The following is a 22042-nucleotide window of genomic DNA, read 5'->3' as shown; positions in this document are numbered from 1 at the left end:
ACTCAAAAACACATGTTTAGGGCTTTATCTTATGGAACTCAATATCCCCGTGCTGGGCAAACAGGTTTTGCAGCCGTTTGAGCTAAGATTTTAAAATTATTCACATAATGAAAACCTACTTTGTCTCGGGCGAGTTTCCCATTCAAATGCATGTAACAGTGAGAAACACACTGTCTTGGCGAAAGAAAGCATTTTTGTACAACTTCATATAAATCGCTGTAACTTTTGATAGAAGACTCAGAAACACAAGTTTATGGCTTTATCTTATAGAACTCAATATCCCCGTGCTGGGCAAACAGGTTTTGCAGCCGTTTGAGCTAAGATTTAAAAATTATTCACATAATGAAAACCTATACTTTGTTTCAGGCGAGTTTCCCATTCAAATGCATGTAACAGTGAGAAACGCATTGTCTTGGCGAAAGAAAGCATTTTTGTACAACTTCATATAAATCGCTGTAACTTTTGATAGAAGACTCAGAAACACATGTTTATGGCTTTATCTTATAGAACTCAATATCCCCGTGCTGGGCAAATAGGTTGCAGCCGTTTGAGCTAAGATTTAAAAATTATTCACATAATGAAAACCTACTTTGTCTCGGGCGAGTTTCCCATTCAAATGCATGTAACAGTGAGAAACACACTGTCTTGGCGAAAGAAAGCATTTTTGTACAACTTCATATAAATCGCTGTAACTTTTGATAGAAGACTCAGACAAACATGTTTAGGGCTTTATCTTATGGAACTCAATATCCCCGTGCTGGGCAAATAGGTTGCAGCCGTTTGAGCTAAGATTTAAAAATTATTCACATAATGAAAACCCATACTTTGTCTCGGGCGAGTTTCCCATTCAAATGCATGTAACAGTGAGAAACACACTGTCTTGGCGAAAGAAAGCATTTTTGTACAACTTCATATAAATCGCTGTAACTTTTGATAGAAGACTCAAAAACACATGTTTAGGGCTTTATCTTATGGAACTCAATATCCCCGTGCTGGGCAAACAGGTTTTGCAGCCGTTTGAGCTAAGATTTTAAAATTATTCACATAATGAAAACCTACTTTGTCTCGGGCGAGTTTCCCATTCAAATGCATGTAACAGTGAGAAACACACTGTCTTGGCGAAAGAAAGCATTTTTGTACAACTTCATATAAATCGCTGTAACTTTTGATAGAAGACTCAGAAACACAAGTTTATGGCTTTATCTTATAGAACTCAATATCCCCGTGCTGGGCAAACAGGTTTTGCAGCCGTTTGAGCTAAGATTTTAAAATTATTCACATAATGAAAACCTATACTTTGTTTCAGGCGAGTTTCCCATTCAAATGCATGTAACAGTGAGAAACGCATTGTCTTGGCGAAAAAAAGCATTTTTGTACAACTTCATATAAATCGCTGTAACTTTTGATAGAAGACTCAGACAAACATGTTTAGGGCTTTATCTTATGGAACTCAATATCCCCGTGCTGGGCAAACAGGTTTTGCAGCCGTTTGAGCTAAGATTTTAAAATTATTCACATAATGAAAACCTACTTTGTCTCGGGCGAGTTTCCCATTCAAATGCATGTAACAGTGAGAAACACACTGTCTTGGCGAAAGAAAGCATTTTTGTACAACTTCATATAAATCGCTGTAACTTTTGATAGAAGACTCAGAAACACAAGTTTAGGGCTTTATCTTATAGAACTCAATATCCCCGTGCTGGGCAAACAGGTTTTGCAGCCGTTTGAGCTAAGATTTTAAAATTATTCACATAATGAAAACCTATACTTTGTTTCAGGCGAGTTTCCCATTCAAATGCATGTAACAGTGAGAAACGCATTGTCTTGGCGAAAAAAAGCATTTTTGTACAACTTCATATAAATCGCTGTAACTTTTGATAGAAGACTCAGAAACACATGTTTAGGGCTTTATCTTATAGAACTCAATATCCCCGTGCTGGGCAAACAGGTTTTGCAGCCGTTTGAGCTAAGATTTTAAAATTATTCACATAATGAAAACCTATACTTTGTTTCAGGCGAGTTTCCCATTCAAATGCATGTAACAGTGAGAAACGCATTGTCTTGGCGAAAGAAAGCATTTTTGTACAACTTCATATAAATCGCTGTAACTTTTGATAGAAGACTCAGAAACACATGTTTAGGGCTTTATCTTATAGAACTCAATATCCCCGTGCTGGGCAAACAGGCTTTGCAGCCGTTTGAGCTAAGATTTAAAAATTATTCACATAATGAAAACCTATACTTTGTCTCGGGCGAGTTTCCCATTCAAATGCATGTAACAGTGAGAAACACACTGTCTTGGCGAAAGAAAGCATTTTTGTACAACTTCATATAAATCGCTGTAACTTTTGATAGAAGACTCAAAAACACATGTTTAGGGCTTTATCTTATAGAACTCAATATCCCCGTGCTGGGCAAACAGGTTTTGCAGCCGTTTGAGCTAAGATTTTAAAATTATTCACATAATGAAAACCTACTTTGTCTCGGGCGAGTTTCCCATTCAAATGCATGTAACAGTGAGAAACACACTGTCTTGGCGAAAGAAAGCATTTTTGTACAACTTCATATAAATCGCTGTAACTTTTGATAGAAGACTCAGAAACACAAGTTTATGGCTTTATCTTATAGAACTCAATATCCCCGTGCTGGGCAAACAGGTTTTGCAGCCGTTTGAGCTAAGATTTTAAAATTATTCACATAATGAAAACCTATACTTTGTTTCAGGCGAGTTTCCCATTCAAATGCATGTAACAGTGAGAAACGCATTGTCTTGGCGAAATAAAGCGTTTTCGTACAACTTCATATAAATCGCTGTAACTTTTGATAGAAGACTCAGACAAACATGTTTAGGGCTTTATCTTATGGAACTCAATATCCCCGTGCTGGGCAAACAGGTTTTGCAGCCGTTTGAGCTAAGATTTTAAAATTATTCACATAATGAAAACCTACTTTGTCTCGGGCGAGTTTCCCATTCAAATGCATGTAACAGTGAGAAACACACTGTCTTGGCGAAAGAAAGCATTTTTGTACAACTTCATATAAATCGCTGTAACTTTTGATAGAAGACTCAGAAACACAAGTTTATGGCTTTATCTTATAGAACTCAATATCCCCGTGCTGGGCAAACAGGTTTTGCAGCCGTTTGAGCTAAGATTTTAAAATTATTCACATAATGAAAACCTATACTTTGTTTCAGGCGAGTTTCCCATTCAAATGCATGTAACAGTGAGAAACACACTGTCTTGGCGAAAGAAAGCATTTTTGTACAACTTCATATAAATCGCTGTAACTTTTGATAGAAGACTCAGACAAACATGTTTAGGGCTTTATCTTATAGAACTCAATATCCCCGTGCTGGGCAAACAGGTTTTGCAGCCGTTTGAGCTAAGATTTTAAAATTATTCACATAATGAAAACCTATACTTTGTTTCAGGCGAGTTTCCCATTCAAATGCATGTAACAGTGAGAAACGCATTGTCTTGGCGAAATAAAGCGTTTTTGTACAACTTCATATAAATCGCTGTAACTTTTGATAGAAGACTCAGACAAACATGTTTATGGCTTTATCTTATAGAACTCAATATCCCCGTGCTGGGCAAACAGGTTTTGCAGCCGTTTGAGCTAAGATTTAAAAATTATTCACATAATGAAAACCTACTTTGTCTCGGGCGAGTTTCCCATTCAAATGCATGTAACAGTGAGAAACACACTGTCTTGGCGAAATAAAGCGTTTTTGTACAACTTCATATAAATCGCTGTAACTTTTGATAGAAGACTCAGACAAACATGTTTAGGGCTTTATCTTATGGAACTCAATATCCCCGTGCTGGGCAAATAGGTTGCAGCCGTTTGAGCTAAGATTTTAAAATTATTCACATAATGAAAACCCATACTTTGTCTCGGGCGAGTTTCCCATTCAAATGCATGTAACAGTGAGAAACACACTGTCTTGGCGAAAGAAAGCATTTTTGTACAACTTCATATAAATCGCTGTAACTTTTGATAGAAGACTCAAAAACACATGTTTAGGGCTTTATCTTATGGAACTCAATATCCCCGTGCTGGGCAAACAGGTTTTGCAGCCGTTTGAGCTAAGATTTAAAAATTATTCACATAATGAAAACCTACTTTGTCTCGGGCGAGTTTCCCATTCAAATGCATGTAACAGTGAGAAACACACTGTCTTGGCGAAAGAAAGCATTTTTGTACAACTTCATATAAATCGCTGTAACTTTTGATAGAAGACTCAGAAACACAAGTTTATGGCTTTATCTTATAGAACTCAATATCCCCGTGCTGGGCAAACAGGTTTTGCAGCCGTTTGAGCTAAGATTTAAAAATTATTCACATAATGAAAACCTATACTTTGTCTCGGGCGAGTTTCCCATTCAAATGCATGTAACAGTGAGAAACACACTGTCTTGGCGAAAGAAAGCATTTTTGTACAACTTCATATAAATCGCTGTAACTTTTGATAGAAGACTCAGACAAACATGTTTAGGGCTTTATCTTATAGAACTCAATATCCCCGTGCTGGGCAAACAGGTTTTGCAGCCGTTTGAGCTAAGATTTTAAAATTATTCACATAATGAAAACCTATACTTTGTTTCAGGCGAGTTTCCCATTCAAATGCATGTAACAGTGAGAAACGCATTGTCTTGGCGAAATAAAGCATTTTTGTACAACTTCATATAAATCGCTGTAACTTTTGATAGAAGACTCAGAAACACAAGTTTATGGCTTTATCTTATAGAACTCAATATCCCCGTGCTGGGCAAACAGGTTTTGCAGCCGTTTGAGCTAAGATTTAAAAATTATTCACATAATGAAAACCCATACTTTGTCTCGGGCGAGTTTCCCATTCAAATGCATGTAACAGTGAGAAACACACTGTCTTGGCGAAAGAAAGCATTTTTGTACAACTTCATATAAATCGCTGTAACTTTTGATAGAAGACTCAAAAACACATGTTTAGGGCTTTATCTTATAGAACTCAATATCCCCGTGCTGGGCAAACAGGTTTTGCAGCCGTTTGAGCTAAGATTTTAAAATTATTCACATAATGAAAACCTATACTTTGTTTCAGGCGAGTTTCCCATTCAAATGCATGTAACAGTGAGAAACGCATTGTCTTGGCGAAATAAAGCGTTTTTGTACAACTTCATATAAATCGCTGTAACTTTTGATAGAAGACTCAGACAAACATGTTTATGGCTTTATCTTATAGAACTCAATATCCCCGTGCTGGGCAAACAGGTTTTGCAGCCGTTTGAGCTAAGATTTAAAAATTATTCACATAATGAAAACCTATACTTTGTCTCGGGCGAGTTTCCCATTCAAATGCATGTAACAGTGAGAAACACACTGTCTTGGCGAAAGAAAGCATTTTTGTACAACTTCATATAAATCGCTGTAACTTTTGATAGAAGACTCAGACAAACATGTTTAGGGCTTTATCTTATAGAACTCAATATCCCCGTGCTGGGCAAACAGGTTTTGCAGCCGTTTGAGCTAAGATTTTAAAATTATTCACATAATGAAAACCTATACTTTGTTTCAGGCGAGTTTCCCATTCAAATGCATGTAACAGTGAGAAACGCATTGTCTTGGCGAAATAAAGCGTTTTTGTACAACTTCATATAAATCGCTGTAACTTTTGATAGAAGACTCAGACAAACATGTTTATGGCTTTATCTTATAGAACTCAATATCCCCGTGCTGGGCAAACAGGTTTTGCAGCCGTTTGAGCTAAGATTTTAAAATTATTCACATAATGAAAACCTATACTTTGTCTCGGGCGAGTTTCCCATTCAAATGCATGTAACAGTGAGAAACGCATTGTCTTGGCGAAATAAAGCGTTTTCGTACAACTTCATATAAATCGCTGTAACTTTTGATAGAAGACTCAGACAAACATGTTTAGGGCTTTATCTTATGGAACTCAATATCCCCGTGCTGGGCAAATAGGTTGCAGCCGTTTGAGCTAAGATTTAAAAATTATTCACATAATGAAAACCCATACTTTGTCTCGGGCGAGTTTCCCATTCAAATGCATGTAACAGTGAGAAACACACTGTCTTGGCGAAAGAAAGCATTTTTGTACAACTTCATATAAATCGCTGTAACTTTTGATAGAAGACTCAAAAACACATGTTTAGGGCTTTATCTTATAGAACTCAATATCCCCGTGCTGGGCAAACAGGTTTTGCAGCCGTTTGAGCTAAGATTTAAAAATTATTCACATAATGAAAACCTATACTTTGTCTCGGGCGAGTTTCCCATTCAAATGCATGTAACAGTGAGAAACGCATTGTCTTGGCGAAATAAAGCGTTTTTGTACAACTTCATATAAATCGCTGTAACTTTTGATAGAAGACTCAGACAAACATGTTTATGGCTTTATCTTATGGAACTCAATATCCCCGTGCTGGGCAAATAGGTTGCAGCCGTTTGAGCTAAGATTTTAAAATTATTCACATAATGAAAACCTATACTTTGTTTCAGGCGAGTTTCCCATTCAAATGCATGTAACAGTGAGAAACGCATTGTCTTGGCGAAATAAAGCGTTTTTGTACAACTTCATATAAATCGCTGTAACTTTTGATAGAAGACTCAGACAAACATGTTTATGGCTTTATCTTATAGAACTCAATATCCCCGTGCTGGGCAAACAGGTTTTGCAGCCGTTTGAGCTAAGATTTAAAAATTATTCACATAATGAAAACCTACTTTGTCTCGGGCGAGTTTCCCATTCAAATGCATGTAACAGTGAGAAACACACTGTCTTGGCGAAATAAAGCGTTTTTGTACAACTTCATATAAATCGCTGTAACTTTTGATAGAAGACTCAGACAAACATGTTTAGGGCTTTATCTTATGGAACTCAATATCCCCGTGCTGGGCAAATAGGTTGCAGCCGTTTGAGCTAAGATTTTAAAATTATTCACATAATGAAAACCTATACTTTGTTTCAGGCGAGTTTCCCATTCAAATGCATGTAACAGTGAGAAACGCATTGTCTTGGCGAAATAAAGCATTTTTGTACAACTTCATATAAATCGCTGTAACTTTTGATAGAAGACTCAGAAACACATGTTTAGGGCTTTATCTTATAGAACTCAATATCCCCGTGCTGGGCAAACAGGCTTTGCAGCCGTTTGAGCTAAGATTTAAAAATTATTCACATAATGAAAACCTATACTTTGTCTCGGGCGAGTTTCCCATTCAAATGCATGTAACAGTGAGAAACACACTGTCTTGGCGAAAGAAAGCATTTTTGTACAACTTCATATAAATCGCTGTAACTTTTGATAGAAGACTCAAAAACACATGTTTAGGGCTTTATCTTATGGAACTCAATATCCCCGTGCTGGGCAAACAGGTTTTGCAGCCGTTTGAGCTAAGATTTTAAAATTATTCACATAATGAAAACCTATACTTTGTCTCGGGCGAGTTTCCCATTCAAATGCATGTAACAGTGAGAAACACACTGTCTTGGCGAAAGAAAGCATTTTTGTACAACTTCATATAAATCGCTGTAACTTTTGATAGAAGACTCAGACAAACATGTTTAGGGCTTTATCTTATAGAACTCAATATCCCCGTGCTGGGCAAACAGGTTTTGCAGCCGTTTGAGCTAAGATTTTAAAATTATTCACATAATGAAAACCTATACTTTGTTTCAGGCGAGTTTCCCATTCAAATGCATGTAACAGTGAGAAACGCATTGTCTTGGCGAAATAAAGCATTTTTGTACAACTTCATATAAATCGCTGTAACTTTTGATAGAAGACTCAGAAACACATGTTTAGGGCTTTATCTTATAGAACTCAATATCCCCGTGCTGGGCAAACAGGCTTTGCAGCCGTTTGAGCTAAGATTTAAAAATTATTCACATAATGAAAACCTATACTTTGTCTCGGGCGAGTTTCCCATTCAAATGCATGTAACAGTGAGAAACACACTGTCTTGGCGAAAGAAAGCATTTTTGTACAACTTCATATAAATCGCTGTAACTTTTGATAGAAGACTCAGACAAACATGTTTAGGGCTTTATCTTATAGAACTCAATATCCCCGTGCTGGGCAAACAGGTTTTGCAGCCGTTTGAGCTAAGATTTTAAAATTATTCACATAATGAAAACCTATACTTTGTTTCAGGCGAGTTTCCCATTCAAATGCATGTAACAGTGAGAAACGTATTGTCTTGGCGAAATAAAGCGTTTTTGTACAACTTCATATAAATCGCTGTAACTTTTGATAGAAGACTCAGACAAACATGTTTATGGCTTTATCTTATAGAACTCAATATCCCCGTGCTGGGCAAACAGGTTTTGCAGCCGTTTGAGCTAAGATTTTAAAATTATTCACATAATGAAAACCCATACTTTGTCTCGGGCGAGTTTCCCATTCAAATGCATGTAACAGTGAGAAACACACTGTCTTGGCGAAAGAAAGCATTTTTGTACAACTTCATATAAATCGCTGTAACTTTTGATAGAAGACTCAGACAAACATGTTTAGGGCTTTATCTTATGGAACTCAATATCCCCGTGCTGGGCAAATAGGTTGCAGCCGTTTGAGCTAAGATTTTAAAATTATTCACATAATGAAAACCCATACTTTGTCTCGGGCGAGTTTCCCATTCAAATGCATGTAACAGTGAGAAACACACTGTCTTGGCGAAAGAAAGCATTTTTGTACAACTTCATATAAATCGCTGTAACTTTTGATAGAAGACTCAAAAACACATGTTTAGGGCTTTATCTTATGGAACTCAATATCCCCGTGCTGGGCAAACAGGTTTTGCAGCCGTTTGAGCTAAGATTTAAAAATTATTCACATAATGAAAACCTACTTTGTCTCGGGCGAGTTTCCCATTCAAATGCATGTAACAGTGAGAAACACACTGTCTTGGCGAAAGAAAGCATTTTTGTACAACTTCATATAAATCGCTGTAACTTTTGATAGAAGACTCAGAAACACAAGTTTATGGCTTTATCTTATAGAACTCAATATCCCCGTGCTGGGCAAACAGGTTTTGCAGCCGTTTGAGCTAAGATTTTAAAATTATTCACATAATGAAAACCTATACTTTGTTTCAGGCGAGTTTCCCATTCAAATGCATGTAACAGTGAGAAACGCATTGTCTTGGCGAAATAAAGCGTTTTTGTACAACTTCATATAAATCGCTGTAACTTTTGATAGAAGACTCAGACAAACATGTTTATGGCTTTATCTTATAGAACTCAATATCCCCGTGCTGGGCAAACAGGTTTTGCAGCCGTTTGAGCTAAGATTTAAAAATTATTCACATAATGAAAACCCATACTTTGTCTCGGGCGAGTTTCCCATTCAAATGCATGTAACAGTGAGAAACACACTGTCTTGGCGAAAGAAAGCATTTTTGTACAACTTCATATAAATCGCTGTAACTTTTGATAGAAGACTCAGACAAACATGTTTAGGGCTTTATCTTATGGAACTCAATATCCCCGTGCTGGGCAAATAGGTTGCAGCCGTTTGAGCTAAGATTTAAAAATTATTCACATAATGAAAACCCATACTTTGTCTCGGGCGAGTTTCCCATTCAAATGCATGTAACAGTGAGAAACACACTGTCTTGGCGAAAGAAAGCATTTTTGTACAACTTCATATAAATCGCTGTAACTTTTGATAGAAGACTCAAAAACACATGTTTAGGGCTTTATCTTATGGAACTCAATATCCCCGTGCTGGGCAAACAGGTTTTGCAGCCGTTTGAGCTAAGATTTAAAAATTATTCACATAATGAAAACCCATACTTTGTCTCGGGCGAGTTTCCCATTCAAATGCATGTAACAGTGAGAAACACACTGTCTTGGCGAAAGAAAGCATTTTTGTACAACTTCATATAAATCGCTGTAACTTTTGATAGAAGACTCAGACAAACATGTTTAGGGCTTTATCTTATGGAACTCAATATCCCCGTGCTGGGCAAATAGGTTGCAGCCGTTTGAGCTAAGATTTAAAAATTATTCACATAATGAAAACCTACTTTGTCTCGGGCGAGTTTCCCATTCAAATGCATGTAACAGTGAGAAACACACTGTCTTGGCGAAAGAAAGCATTTTTGTACAACTTCATATAAATCGCTGTAACTTTTGATAGAAGACTCAGACAAACATGTTTAGGGCTTTATCTTATGGAACTCAATATCCCCGTGCTGGGCAAATAGGTTGCAGCCGTTTGAGCTAAGATTTAAAAATTATTCACATAATGAAAACCTACTTTGTCTCGGGCGAGTTTCCCATTCAAATGCATGTAACAGTGAGAAACACACTGTCTTGGCGAAAGAAAGCATTTTTGTACAACTTCATATAAATCGCTGTAACTTTTGATAGAAGACTCAGACAAACATGTTTAGGGCTTTATCTTATGGAACTCAATATCCCCGTGCTGGGCAAATAGGTTGCAGCCGTTTGAGCTAAGATTTTAAAATTATTCACATAATGAAAACCTATACTTTGTTTCAGGCGAGTTTCCCATTCAAATGCATGTAACAGTGAGAAACGCATTGTCTTGGCGAAATAAAGCGTTTTTGTACAACTTCATATAAATCGCTGTAACTTTTGATAGAAGACTCAGACAAACATGTTTATGGCTTTATCTTATAGAACTCAATATCCCCGTGCTGGGCAAACAGGTTTTGCAGCCGTTTGAGCTAAGATTTAAAAATTATTCACATAATGAAAACCCATACTTTGTCTCGGGCGAGTTTCCCATTCAAATGCATGTAACAGTGAGAAACACACTGTCTTGGCGAAAGAAAGCATTTTTGTACAACTTCATATAAATCGCTGTAACTTTTGATAGAAGACTCAGACAAACATGTTTAGGGCTTTATCTTATGGAACTCAATATCCCCGTGCTGGGCAAATAGGTTGCAGCCGTTTGAGCTAAGATTTTAAAATTATTCACATAATGAAAACCCATACTTTGTCTCGGGCGAGTTTCCCATTCAAATGCATGTAACAGTGAGAAACACACTGTCTTGGCGAAAGAAAGCATTTTTGTACAACTTCATATAAATCGCTGTAACTTTTGATAGAAGACTCAAAAACACATGTTTAGGGCTTTATCTTATGGAACTCAATATCCCCGTGCTGGGCAAACAGGTTTTGCAGCCGTTTGAGCTAAGATTTAAAAATTATTCACATAATGAAAACCTACTTTGTCTCGGGCGAGTTTCCCATTCAAATGCATGTAACAGTGAGAAACACACTGTCTTGGCGAAAGAAAGCATTTTTGTACAACTTCATATAAATCGCTGTAACTTTTGATAGAAGACTCAGAAACACAAGTTTATGGCTTTATCTTATAGAACTCAATATCCCCGTGCTGGGCAAACAGGTTTTGCAGCCGTTTGAGCTAAGATTTAAAAATTATTCACATAATGAAAACCTATACTTTGTCTCGGGCGAGTTTCCCATTCAAATGCATGTAACAGTGAGAAACACACTGTCTTGGCGAAAGAAAGCATTTTTGTACAACTTCATATAAATCGCTGTAACTTTTGATAGAAGACTCAGACAAACATGTTTAGGGCTTTATCTTATAGAACTCAATATCCCCGTGCTGGGCAAACAGGTTTTGCAGCCGTTTGAGCTAAGATTTTAAAATTATTCACATAATGAAAACCTATACTTTGTTTCAGGCGAGTTTCCCATTCAAATGCATGTAACAGTGAGAAACGCATTGTCTTGGCGAAATAAAGCGTTTTTGAACAACTTCATATAAATCGCTGTAACTTTTGATAGAAGACTCAGAAACACATGTTTAGGGCTTTATCTTATGGAACTCAATATCCCCGTGCTGGGCAAACAGGTTTTGCAGCCGTTTGAGCTAAGATTTAAAAATTATTCACATAATGAAAACCCATACTTTGTCTCGGGCGAGTTTCCCATTCAAATGCATGTAACAGTGAGAAACACACTGTCTTGGCGAAAGAAAGCATTTTTGTACAACTTCATATAAATCGCTGTAACTTTTGATAGAAGACTCAGACAAACATGTTTAGGGCTTTATCTTATGGAACTCAATATCCCCGTGCTGGGCAAATAGGTTGCAGCCGTTTGAGCTAAGATTTAAAAATTATTCACATAATGAAAACCCATACTTTGTCTCGGGCGAGTTTCCCATTCAAATGCATGTAACAGTGAGAAACACACTGTCTTGGCGAAAGAAAGCATTTTTGTACAACTTCATATAAATCGCTGTAACTTTTGATAGAAGACTCAGAAACTCATGTTTAGGGCTTTATCTTATGGAACTCAATATCCCCGTGCTGGGCAAACAGGTTTTGCAGCCGTTTGAGCTAAGATTTAAAAATTATTCACATAATGAAAACCCATACTTTGTCTCGGGCGAGTTTCCCATTCAAATGCATGTAACAGTGAGAAACACACTGTCTTGGCGAAAGAAAGCATTTTTGTACAACTTCATATAAATCGCTGTAACTTTTGATAGAAGACTCAGACAAACATGTTTAGGGCTTTATCTTATGGAACTCAATATCCCCGTGCTGGGCAAATAGGTTGCAGCCGTTTGAGCTAAGATTTTAAAATTATTCACATAATGAAAACCCATACTTTGTCTCGGGCGAGTTTCCCATTCAAATGCATGTAACAGTGAGAAACACACTGTCTTGGCGAAAGAAAGCATTTTTGTACAACTTCATATAAATCGCTGTAACTTTTGATAGAAGACTCAAAAACACATGTTTAGGGCTTTATCTTATGGAACTCAATATCCCCGTGCTGGGCAAACAGGTTTTGCAGCCGTTTGAGCTAAGATTTTAAAATTATTCACATAATGAAAACCTACTTTGTCTCGGGCGAGTTTCCCATTCAAATGCATGTAACAGTGAGAAACACACTGTCTTGGCGAAAGAAAGCATTTTTGTACAACTTCATATAAATCGCTGTAACTTTTGATAGAAGACTCAGACAAACATGTTTATGGCTTTATCTTATAGAACTCAATATCCCCGTGCTGGGCAAACAGGTTTTGCAGCCGTTTGAGCTAAGATTTTAAAATTATTCACATAATGAAAACCTATACTTTGTTTCAGGCGAGTTTCCCATTCAAATGCATGTAACAGTGAGAAACACACTGTCTTGGCGAAATAAAGCATTTTTGTACAACTTCATATAAATCGCTGTAACTTTTGATAGAAGACTCAGAAACACATGTTTAGGGCTTTATCTTATAGAACTCAATATCCCCGTGCTGGGCAAACAGGTTTTGCAGCCGTTTGAGCTAAGATTTAAAAATTATTCACATAATGAAAACCCATGCTTTGTCTCGGGCGAGTTTCCCATTCAAATGCATGTAACAGTGAGAAACACACTGTCTTGGCGAAAGAAAGCATTTTTGTACAACTTCATATAAATCGCTGTAACTTTTGATAGAAGACTCAGACAAACATGTTTAGGGCTTTATCTTATGGAACTCAATATCCCCGTGCTGGGCAAATAGGTTGCAGCCGTTTGAGCTAAGATTTTAAAATTATTCACATAATGAAAACCCATACTTTGTCTCGGGCGAGTTTCCCATTCAAATGCATGTAACAGTGAGAAACACACTGTCTTGGCGAAAGAAAGCATTTTTGTACAACTTCATATAAATCGCTGTAACTTTTGATAGAAGACTCAAAAACACATGTTTAGGGCTTTATCTTATGGAACTCAATATCCCCGTGCTGGGCAAACAGGTTTTGCAGCCGTTTGAGCTAAGATTTTAAAATTATTCACATAATGAACACCTATACTTTGTCTCGGGCGAGTTTCCCATTCAAATGCATGTAACAGTGAGAAACACACTGTCTTGGCGAAAGAAAGCATTTTTGTACAACTTCATATAAATCGCTGTAACTTTTGATAGAAGACTCAGACAAACATGTTTAGGGCTTTATCTTATAGAACTCAATATCCCCGTGCTGGGCAAACAGGTTTTGCAGCCGTTTGAGCTAAGATTTTAAAATTATTCACATAATGAAAACCTATACTTTGTTTCACGCGAGTTTCCCATTCAAATGCATGTAACAGTGAGAAACGCATTGTCTTGGCGAAATAAAGCATTTTTGTACAACTTCATATAAATCGCTGTAACTTTTGATAGAAGACTCAGAAACTCATGTTTAGGGCTTTATCTTATGGAACTCAATATCCCCGTGCTGGGCAAACAGGTTTTGCAGCCGTTTGAGCTAAGATTTAAAAATTATTCACATAATGAAAACCCATACTTTGTCTCGGGCGAGTTTCCCATTCAAATGCATGTAACAGTGAGAAACACACTGTCTTGGCGAAAGAAAGCATTTTTGTACAACTTCATATAAATCGCTGTAACTTTTGATAGAAGACTCAGACAAACATGTTTAGGGCTTTATCTTATGGAACTCAATATCCCCGTGCTGGGCAAATAGGTTGCAGCCGTTTGAGCTAAGATTTTAAAATTATTCACATAATGAAAACCCATACTTTGTCTCGGGCGAGTTTCCCATTCAAATGCATGTAACAGTGAGAAACACACTGTCTTGGCGAAAGAAAGCATTTTTGTACAACTTCATATAAATCGCTGTAACTTTTGATAGAAGACTCAAAAACACATGTTTAGGGCTTTATCTTATAGAACTCAATATCCCCGTGCTGGGCAAACAGGTTTTGCAGCCGTTTGAGCTAAGATTTAAAAATTATTCACATAATGAAAACCTACTTTGTCTCGGGCGAGTTTCCCATTCAAATGCATGTAACAGTGAGAAACACACTGTCTTGGCGAAAGAAAGCATTTTTGTACAACTTCATATAAATCGCTGTAACTTTTGATAGAAGACTCAGAAACACAAGTTTATGGCTTTATCTTATAGAACTCAATATCCCCGTGCTGGGCAAATAGGTTGCAGCCGTTTGAGCTAAGATTTAAAAATTATTCACATAATGAAAACCTATACTTTGTCTCGGGCGAGTTTCCCATTCAAATGCATGTAACAGTGAGAAACACACTGTCTTGGCGAAAGAAAGCATTTTTGTACAACTTCATATAAATCGCTGTAACTTTTGATAGAAGACTCAGACAAACATGTTTAGGGCTTTATCTTATAGAACTCAATATCCCCGTGCTGGGCAAACAGGTTTTGCAGCCGTTTGAGCTAAGATTTTAAAATTATTCACATAATGAAAACCTATACTTTGTTTCAGGCGAGTTTCCCATTCAAATGCATGTAACAGTGAGAAACGCATTGTCTTGGCGAAATAAAGCGTTTTTGAACAACTTCATATAAATCGCTGTAACTTTAGATAGAAGACTCAGAAACACATGTTTAGGGCTTTATCTTATGGAACTCAATATCCCCGTGCTGGGCAAACAGGTTTTGCAGCCGTTTGAGCTAAGATTTAAAAATTATTCACATAATGAAAACCCATACTTTGTCTCGGGCGAGTTTCCCATTCAAATGCATGTAACAGTGAGAAACACACTGTCTTGGCGAAAGAAAGCATTTTTGTACAACTTCATATAAATCGCTGTAACTTTTGATAGAAGACTCAGACAAACATGTTTAGGGCTTTATCTTATGGAACTCAATATCCCCGTGCTGGGCAAATAGGTTGCAGCCGTTTGAGCTAAGATTTAAAAATTATTCACATAATGAAAACCCATACTTTGTCTCGGGCGAGTTTCCCATTCAAATGCATGTAACAGTGAGAAACACACTGTCTTGGCGAAAGAAAGCATTTTTGTACAACTTCATATAAATCGCTGTAACTTTTGATAGAAGACTCAAAAACACATGTTTAGGGCTTTATCTTATGGAACTCAATATCCCCGTGCTGGGCAAACAGGTTTTGCAGCCGTTTGAGCTAAGATTTAAAAATTATTCACATAATGAAAACCTACTTTGTCTCGGGCGAGTTTCCCATTCAAATGCATGTAACAGTGAGAAACGCATTGTCTTGGCGAAATAAAGCGTTTTTGTACAACTTCATATAAATCGCTGTAACTTTTGATAGAAGACTCAGACAAACATGTTTATGGCTTTATCTTATAGAACTCAATATCCCCGTGCTGGGCAAACAGGTTTTGCAGCCGTTTGAGCTAAGATTTAAAAATTATTCACATAATGAAAACCCATACTTTGTCTCGGGCGAGTTTCCCATTCAAATGCATGCAACAGTGAGAAACACACTGTCTTGGCGAAAGAAAGCATTTTTGTACAACTTCATATAAATCGCTGTAACTTTTGATAGAAGACTCAGACAAACATGTTTAGGGCTTTATCTTATGGAACTCAATATCCCCGTGCTGGGCAAATAGGTTGCAGCCGTTTGAGCTAAGATTTAAAAATTATTCACATAATGAAAACCCATACTTTGTCTCGGGCGAGTTTCCCATTCAAATGCATGTAACAGTGAGAAACACACTGTCTTGGCGAAAGAAAGCATTTTTGTACAACTTCATATAAATCGCTGTAACTTTTGATAGAAGACTCAGACAAACATGTTTAGGGCTTTATCTTATGGAACTCAATATCCCCGTGCTGGGCAAATAGGTTGCAGCCGTTTGAGCTAAGATTTTAAAATTATTCACATAATGAAAACCCATACTTTGTCTCGGGCGAGTTTCCCATTCAAATGCATGTAACAGTGAGAAACACACTGTCTTGGCGAAAGAAAGCATTTTTGTACAACTTCATATAAATCGCTGTAACTTTTGATAGAAGACTCAAAAACACATGTTTAGGGCTTTATCTTATGGAACTCAATATCCCCGTGCTGGGCAAACAGGTTTTGCAGCCGTTTGAGCTAAGATTTAAAAATTATTCACATAATGAAAACCTACTTTGTCTCGGGCGAGTTTCCCATTCAAATGCATGTAACAGTGAGAAACACACTGTCTTGGCGAAAGAAAGCATTTTTGTACAACTTCATATAAATCGCTGTAACTTTTGATAGAAGACTCAGACAAACATGTTTAGGGCTTTATCTTATGGAACTCAATATCCCCGTGCTGGGCAAATAGGTTGCAGCCGTTTGAGCTAAGATTTTAAAATTATTCACATAATGAAAACCCATACTTTGTCTCGGGCGAGTTTCCCATTCAAATGCATGTAACAGTGAGAAACACACTGTCTTGGCGAAAGAAAGCATTTTTGTACAACTTCATATAAATCGCTGTAACTTTTGATAGAAGACTCAAAAACACATGTTTAGGGCTTTATCTTATGGAACTCAATATCCCCGTGCTGGGCAAACAGGTTTTACAGCCGTTTGAGCTAAGATTTAAAAATTATTCACATAATGAAAACCTATACTTTGTCTCGGGCGAGTTTCCCATTCAAATGCATGTAACAGTGAGAAACACTGTCTTGGCGAAAGAAAGCATTTTTTGTACAACTTCATATAAATCGCTGTAACTTTTGATAGAAGACTCAGACAAACATGTTTAGGGCTTTATCTTATAGAACTCAATATCCCCGTGCTGGGCAAACAGGTTTTGCAGCCGTTTGAGCTAAGATTTAAAAATTATTCACATAATGAAAACCTATACTTTGTCTCGGGCGAGTTTCCCATTCAAATGCATGTAACAGTGAGAAACACACTGTCTTGGCGAAAGAAAGCATTTTTGTACAACTTCATATAAATCGCTGTAACTTTTGATAGAAGACTCAGAAACACATGTTTATGGCTTTATCTTATAGAACTCAATATCCCCGTGCTGGGCAAACAGGTTTTGCAGCCGTTTGAGCTAAGATTTAAAAATTATTCACATAATGAAAACCTATACTTTGTCTCGGGCGAGTTTCCCATTCAAATGCATGTAACAGTGAGAAACACTGTCTTGGCGAAAGAAAGCATTTTTGTACAACTTCATATAAATCGCTGTAACTTTTGATAGAAGACTCAGACAAACATGTTTAGGGCTTTATCTTATAGAACTCAATATCCCCGTGCTGGGCAAACAGGTTTTGCAGCCGTTTGAGCTAAGATTTTAAAATTATTCACATAATGAAAACCTATACTTTGTTTCAGGCGAGTTTCCCATTCAAATGCATGTAACAGTGAGAAACGCATTGTCTTGGCGAAATAAAGCATTTTTGTACAACTTCATATAAATCGCTGTAACTTTTGATAGAAGACTCAGAAACACATGTTTAGGGCTTTATCTTATAGAACTCAATATCCCCGTGCTGGGCAAACATGTTTTGCAGCCGTTTGAGCTAAGATTTAAAAATTATTCACATAATGAAAACCTATACTTTGTCTCGGGCGAGTTTCCCATTCAAATGCATGTAACAGTGAGAAACACACTGTCTTGGCGAAAGAAAGCATTTTTGTACAACTTCATATAAATCGCTGTAACTTTTGATAGAAGACTCAGACAAACATGTTTAGGGCTTTATCTTATAGAACTCAATATCCCCGTGCTGGGCAAACAGGTTTTGCAGCCGTTTGAGCTAAGATTTTAAAATTATTCACATAATGAAAACCTATACTTTGTTTCAGGCGAGTTTCCCATTCAAATGCATGTAACAGTGAGAAACGCATTGTCTTGGCGAAATAAAGCGTTTTTGTACAACTTCATATAAATCGCTGTAACTTTTGATAGAAGACTCAGACAAACATGTTTATGGCTTTATCTTATAGAACTCAATATCCCCGTGCTGGGCAAACAGGTTTTGCAGCCGTTTGAGCTAAGATTTAAAAATTATTCACATAATGAAAACCCATACTTTGTCTCGGGCGAGTTTCCCATTCAAATGCATGTAACAGTGAGAAACACACTGTCTTGGCGAAAGAAAGCATTTTTGTACAACTTCATATAAATCGCTGTAACTTTTGATAGAAGACTCAGACAAACATGTTTAGGGCTTTATCTTATGGAACTCAATATCCCCGTGCTGGGCAAATAGGTTGCAGCCGTTTGAGCTAAGATTTTAAAATTATTCACATAATGAAAACCCATACTTTGTCTCGGGCGAGTTTCCCATTCAAATGCATGTAACAGTGAGAAACACACTGTCTTGGCGAAAGAAAGCATTTTTGTACAACTTCATATAAATCGCTGTAACTTTTGATAGAAGACTCAAAAACACATGTTTAGGGCTTTATCTTATGGAACTCAATATCCCCGTGCTGGGCAAACAGGTTTTGCAGCCGTTTGAGCTAAGATTTAAAAATTATTCACATAATGAAAACCTACTTTGTCTCGGGCGAGTTTCCCATTCAAATGCATGTAACAGTGAGAAACACACTGTCTTGGCGAAAGAAAGCATTTTTGTACAACTTCATATAAATCGCTGTAACTTTTGATAGAAGACTCAGACAAACATGTTTAGGGCTTTATCTTATGGAACTCAATATCCCCGTGCTGGGCAAATAGGTTGCAGCCGTTTGAGCTAAGATTTAAAAATTATTCACATAATGAAAACCCATACTTTGTCTCGGGCGAGTTTCCCATTCAAATGCATGTAACAGTGAGAAACACACTGTCTTGGCGAAAGAAAGCATTTTTGTACAACTTCATATAAATCGCTGTAACTTTTGATAGAAGACTCAAAAACACATGTTTAGGGCTTTATCTTATGGAACTCAATATCCCCGTGCTGGGCAAACAGGTTTTGCAGCCGTTTGAGCTAAGATTTAAAAATTATTCACATAATGAAAACCTACTTTGTCTCGGGCGAGTTTCCCATTCAAATGCATGTAACAGTGAGAAACGCATTGTCTTGGCGAAATAAAGCTTTTTTGTACAACTTCATATAAATCGCTGTAACTTTTGATAGAAGACTCAGACAAACATGTTTATGGCTTTATCTTATAGAACTCAATATCCCCGTGCTGGGCAAACAGGTTTTGCAGCCGTTTGAGCTAAGATTTAAAAATTATTCACATAATGAAAACCCATACTTTGTCTCGGGCGAGTTTCCCATTCAAATGCATGCAACAGTGAGAAACACACTGTCTTGGCGAAAGAAAGCATTTTTGTACAACTTCATATAAATCGCTGTAACTTTTGATAGAAGACTCAGACAAACATGTTTAGGGCTTTATCTTATGGAACTCAATATCCCCGTGCTGGGCAAATAGGTTGCAGCCGTTTGAGCTAAGATTTTAAAATTATTCACATAATGAAAACCCATACTTTGTCTCGGGCGAGTTTCCCATTCAAATGCATGTAACAGTGAGAAACACACTGTCTTGGCGAAAGAAAGCATTTTTGTACAACTTCATATAAATCGCTGTAACTTTTGATAGAAGACTCAAAAACACATGTTTAGGGCTTTATCTTATGGAACTCAATATCCCCGTGCTGGGCAAACAGGTTTTGCAGCCGTTTGAGCTAAGATTTAAAAATTATTCACATAATGAAAACCTACTTTGTCTCGGGCGAGTTTCCCATTCAAATGCATGTAACAGTGAGAAACACACTGTCTTGGCGAAAGAAAGCATTTTTGTACAACTTCATATAAATCGCTGTAACTTTTGATAGAAGACTCAGACAAACATGTTTAGGGCTTTATCTTATGGAACTCAATATCCCCGTGCTGGGCAAATAGGTTGCAGCCGTTTGAGCTAAGATTTAAAAATTATTCACATAATGAAAACCCATACTTTGTCTCGGGCGAGTTTCCCATTCAAATGCATGTAACAGTGAGAAACACACTGTCTTGGCGAAAGAAAGCATTTTTGTACAACTTCATATAAATCGCTGTAACTTTTGATAGAAGACTCAAAAACACATGTTTAGGGCTTTATCTTATGGAACTCAATATCCCCGTGCTGGGCAAACAGGTTTTGCAGCCGTTTGAGCTAAGATTTAAAAATTATTCACATAATGAAAACCTATACTTTGTCTCGGGCGAGTTTCCCATTCAAATGCATGTAACAGTGAGAAACACACTGTCTTGGCGAAAGAAAGCATTTTTGTACAACTTCATATAAATCGCTGTAACTTTTGATAGAAGACTCAGACAAACATGTTTAGGGCTTTATCTTATAGAACTCAATATCCCCGTGCTGGGCAAACAGGTTTTGCAGCCGTTTGAGCTAAGATTTTAAAATTATTCACATAATGAAAACCTATACTTTGTTTCAGGCGAGTTTCCCATTCAAATGCATGTAACAGTGAGAAACGCATTGTCTTGGCGAAATAAAGCGTTTTTGTACAACTTCATATAAATCGCTGTAACTTTTGATAGAAGACTCAGACAAACATGTTTATGGCTTTATCTTATAGAACTCAATATCCCCGTGCTGGGCAAACAGGTTTTGCAGCCGTTTGAGCTAAGATTTAAAAATTATTCACATAATGAAAACCCATACTTTGTCTCGGGCGAGTTTCCCATTCAAATGCATGTAACAGTGAGAAACACACTGTCTTGGCGAAAGAAAGCATTTTTGTACAACTTCATATAAATCGCTGTAACTTTTGATAGAAGACTCAGACAAACATGTTTAGGGCTTTATCTTATGGAACTCAATATCCCCGTGCTGGGCAAATAGGTTGCAGCCGTTTGAGCTAAGATTTTAAAATTATTCACATAATGAAAACCCATACTTTGTCTCGGGCGAGTTTCCCATTCAAATGCATGTAACAGTGAGAAACACACTGTCTTGGCGAAAGAAAGCATTTTTGTACAACTTCATATAAATCGCTGTAACTTTTGATAGAAGACTCAAAAACACATGTTTAGGGCTTTATCTTATGGAACTCAATATCCCCGTGCTGGGCAAACAGGTTTTGCAGCCGTTTGAGCTAAGATTTAAAAATTATTCACATAATGAAAACCTACTTTGTCTCGGGCGAGTTTCCCATTCAAATGCATGTAACAGTGAGAAACACACTGTCTTGGCGAAAGAAAGCATTTTTGTACAACTTCATATAAATCGCTGTAACTTTTGATAGAAGACTCAGACAAACATGTTTAGGGCTTTATCTTATGGAACTCAATATCCCCGTGCTGGGCAAATAGGTTGCAGCCGTTTGAGCTAAGATTTAAAAATTAT

Source organism: Mchenga conophoros, linkage group LG11 (assembly GCF_057382185.1).
Source record: "Mchenga conophoros isolate Kocher_MC1m ecotype Shallow Benthic linkage group LG11, M_conophoros_male_GT1.1, whole genome shotgun sequence".
Lineage (NCBI taxonomy): Eukaryota > Metazoa > Chordata > Actinopteri > Cichliformes > Cichlidae > Mchenga > Mchenga conophoros.
The sequence above is the reverse complement of the archived record's forward strand: the minus strand, read 5'-3'. Positions refer to the sequence as shown.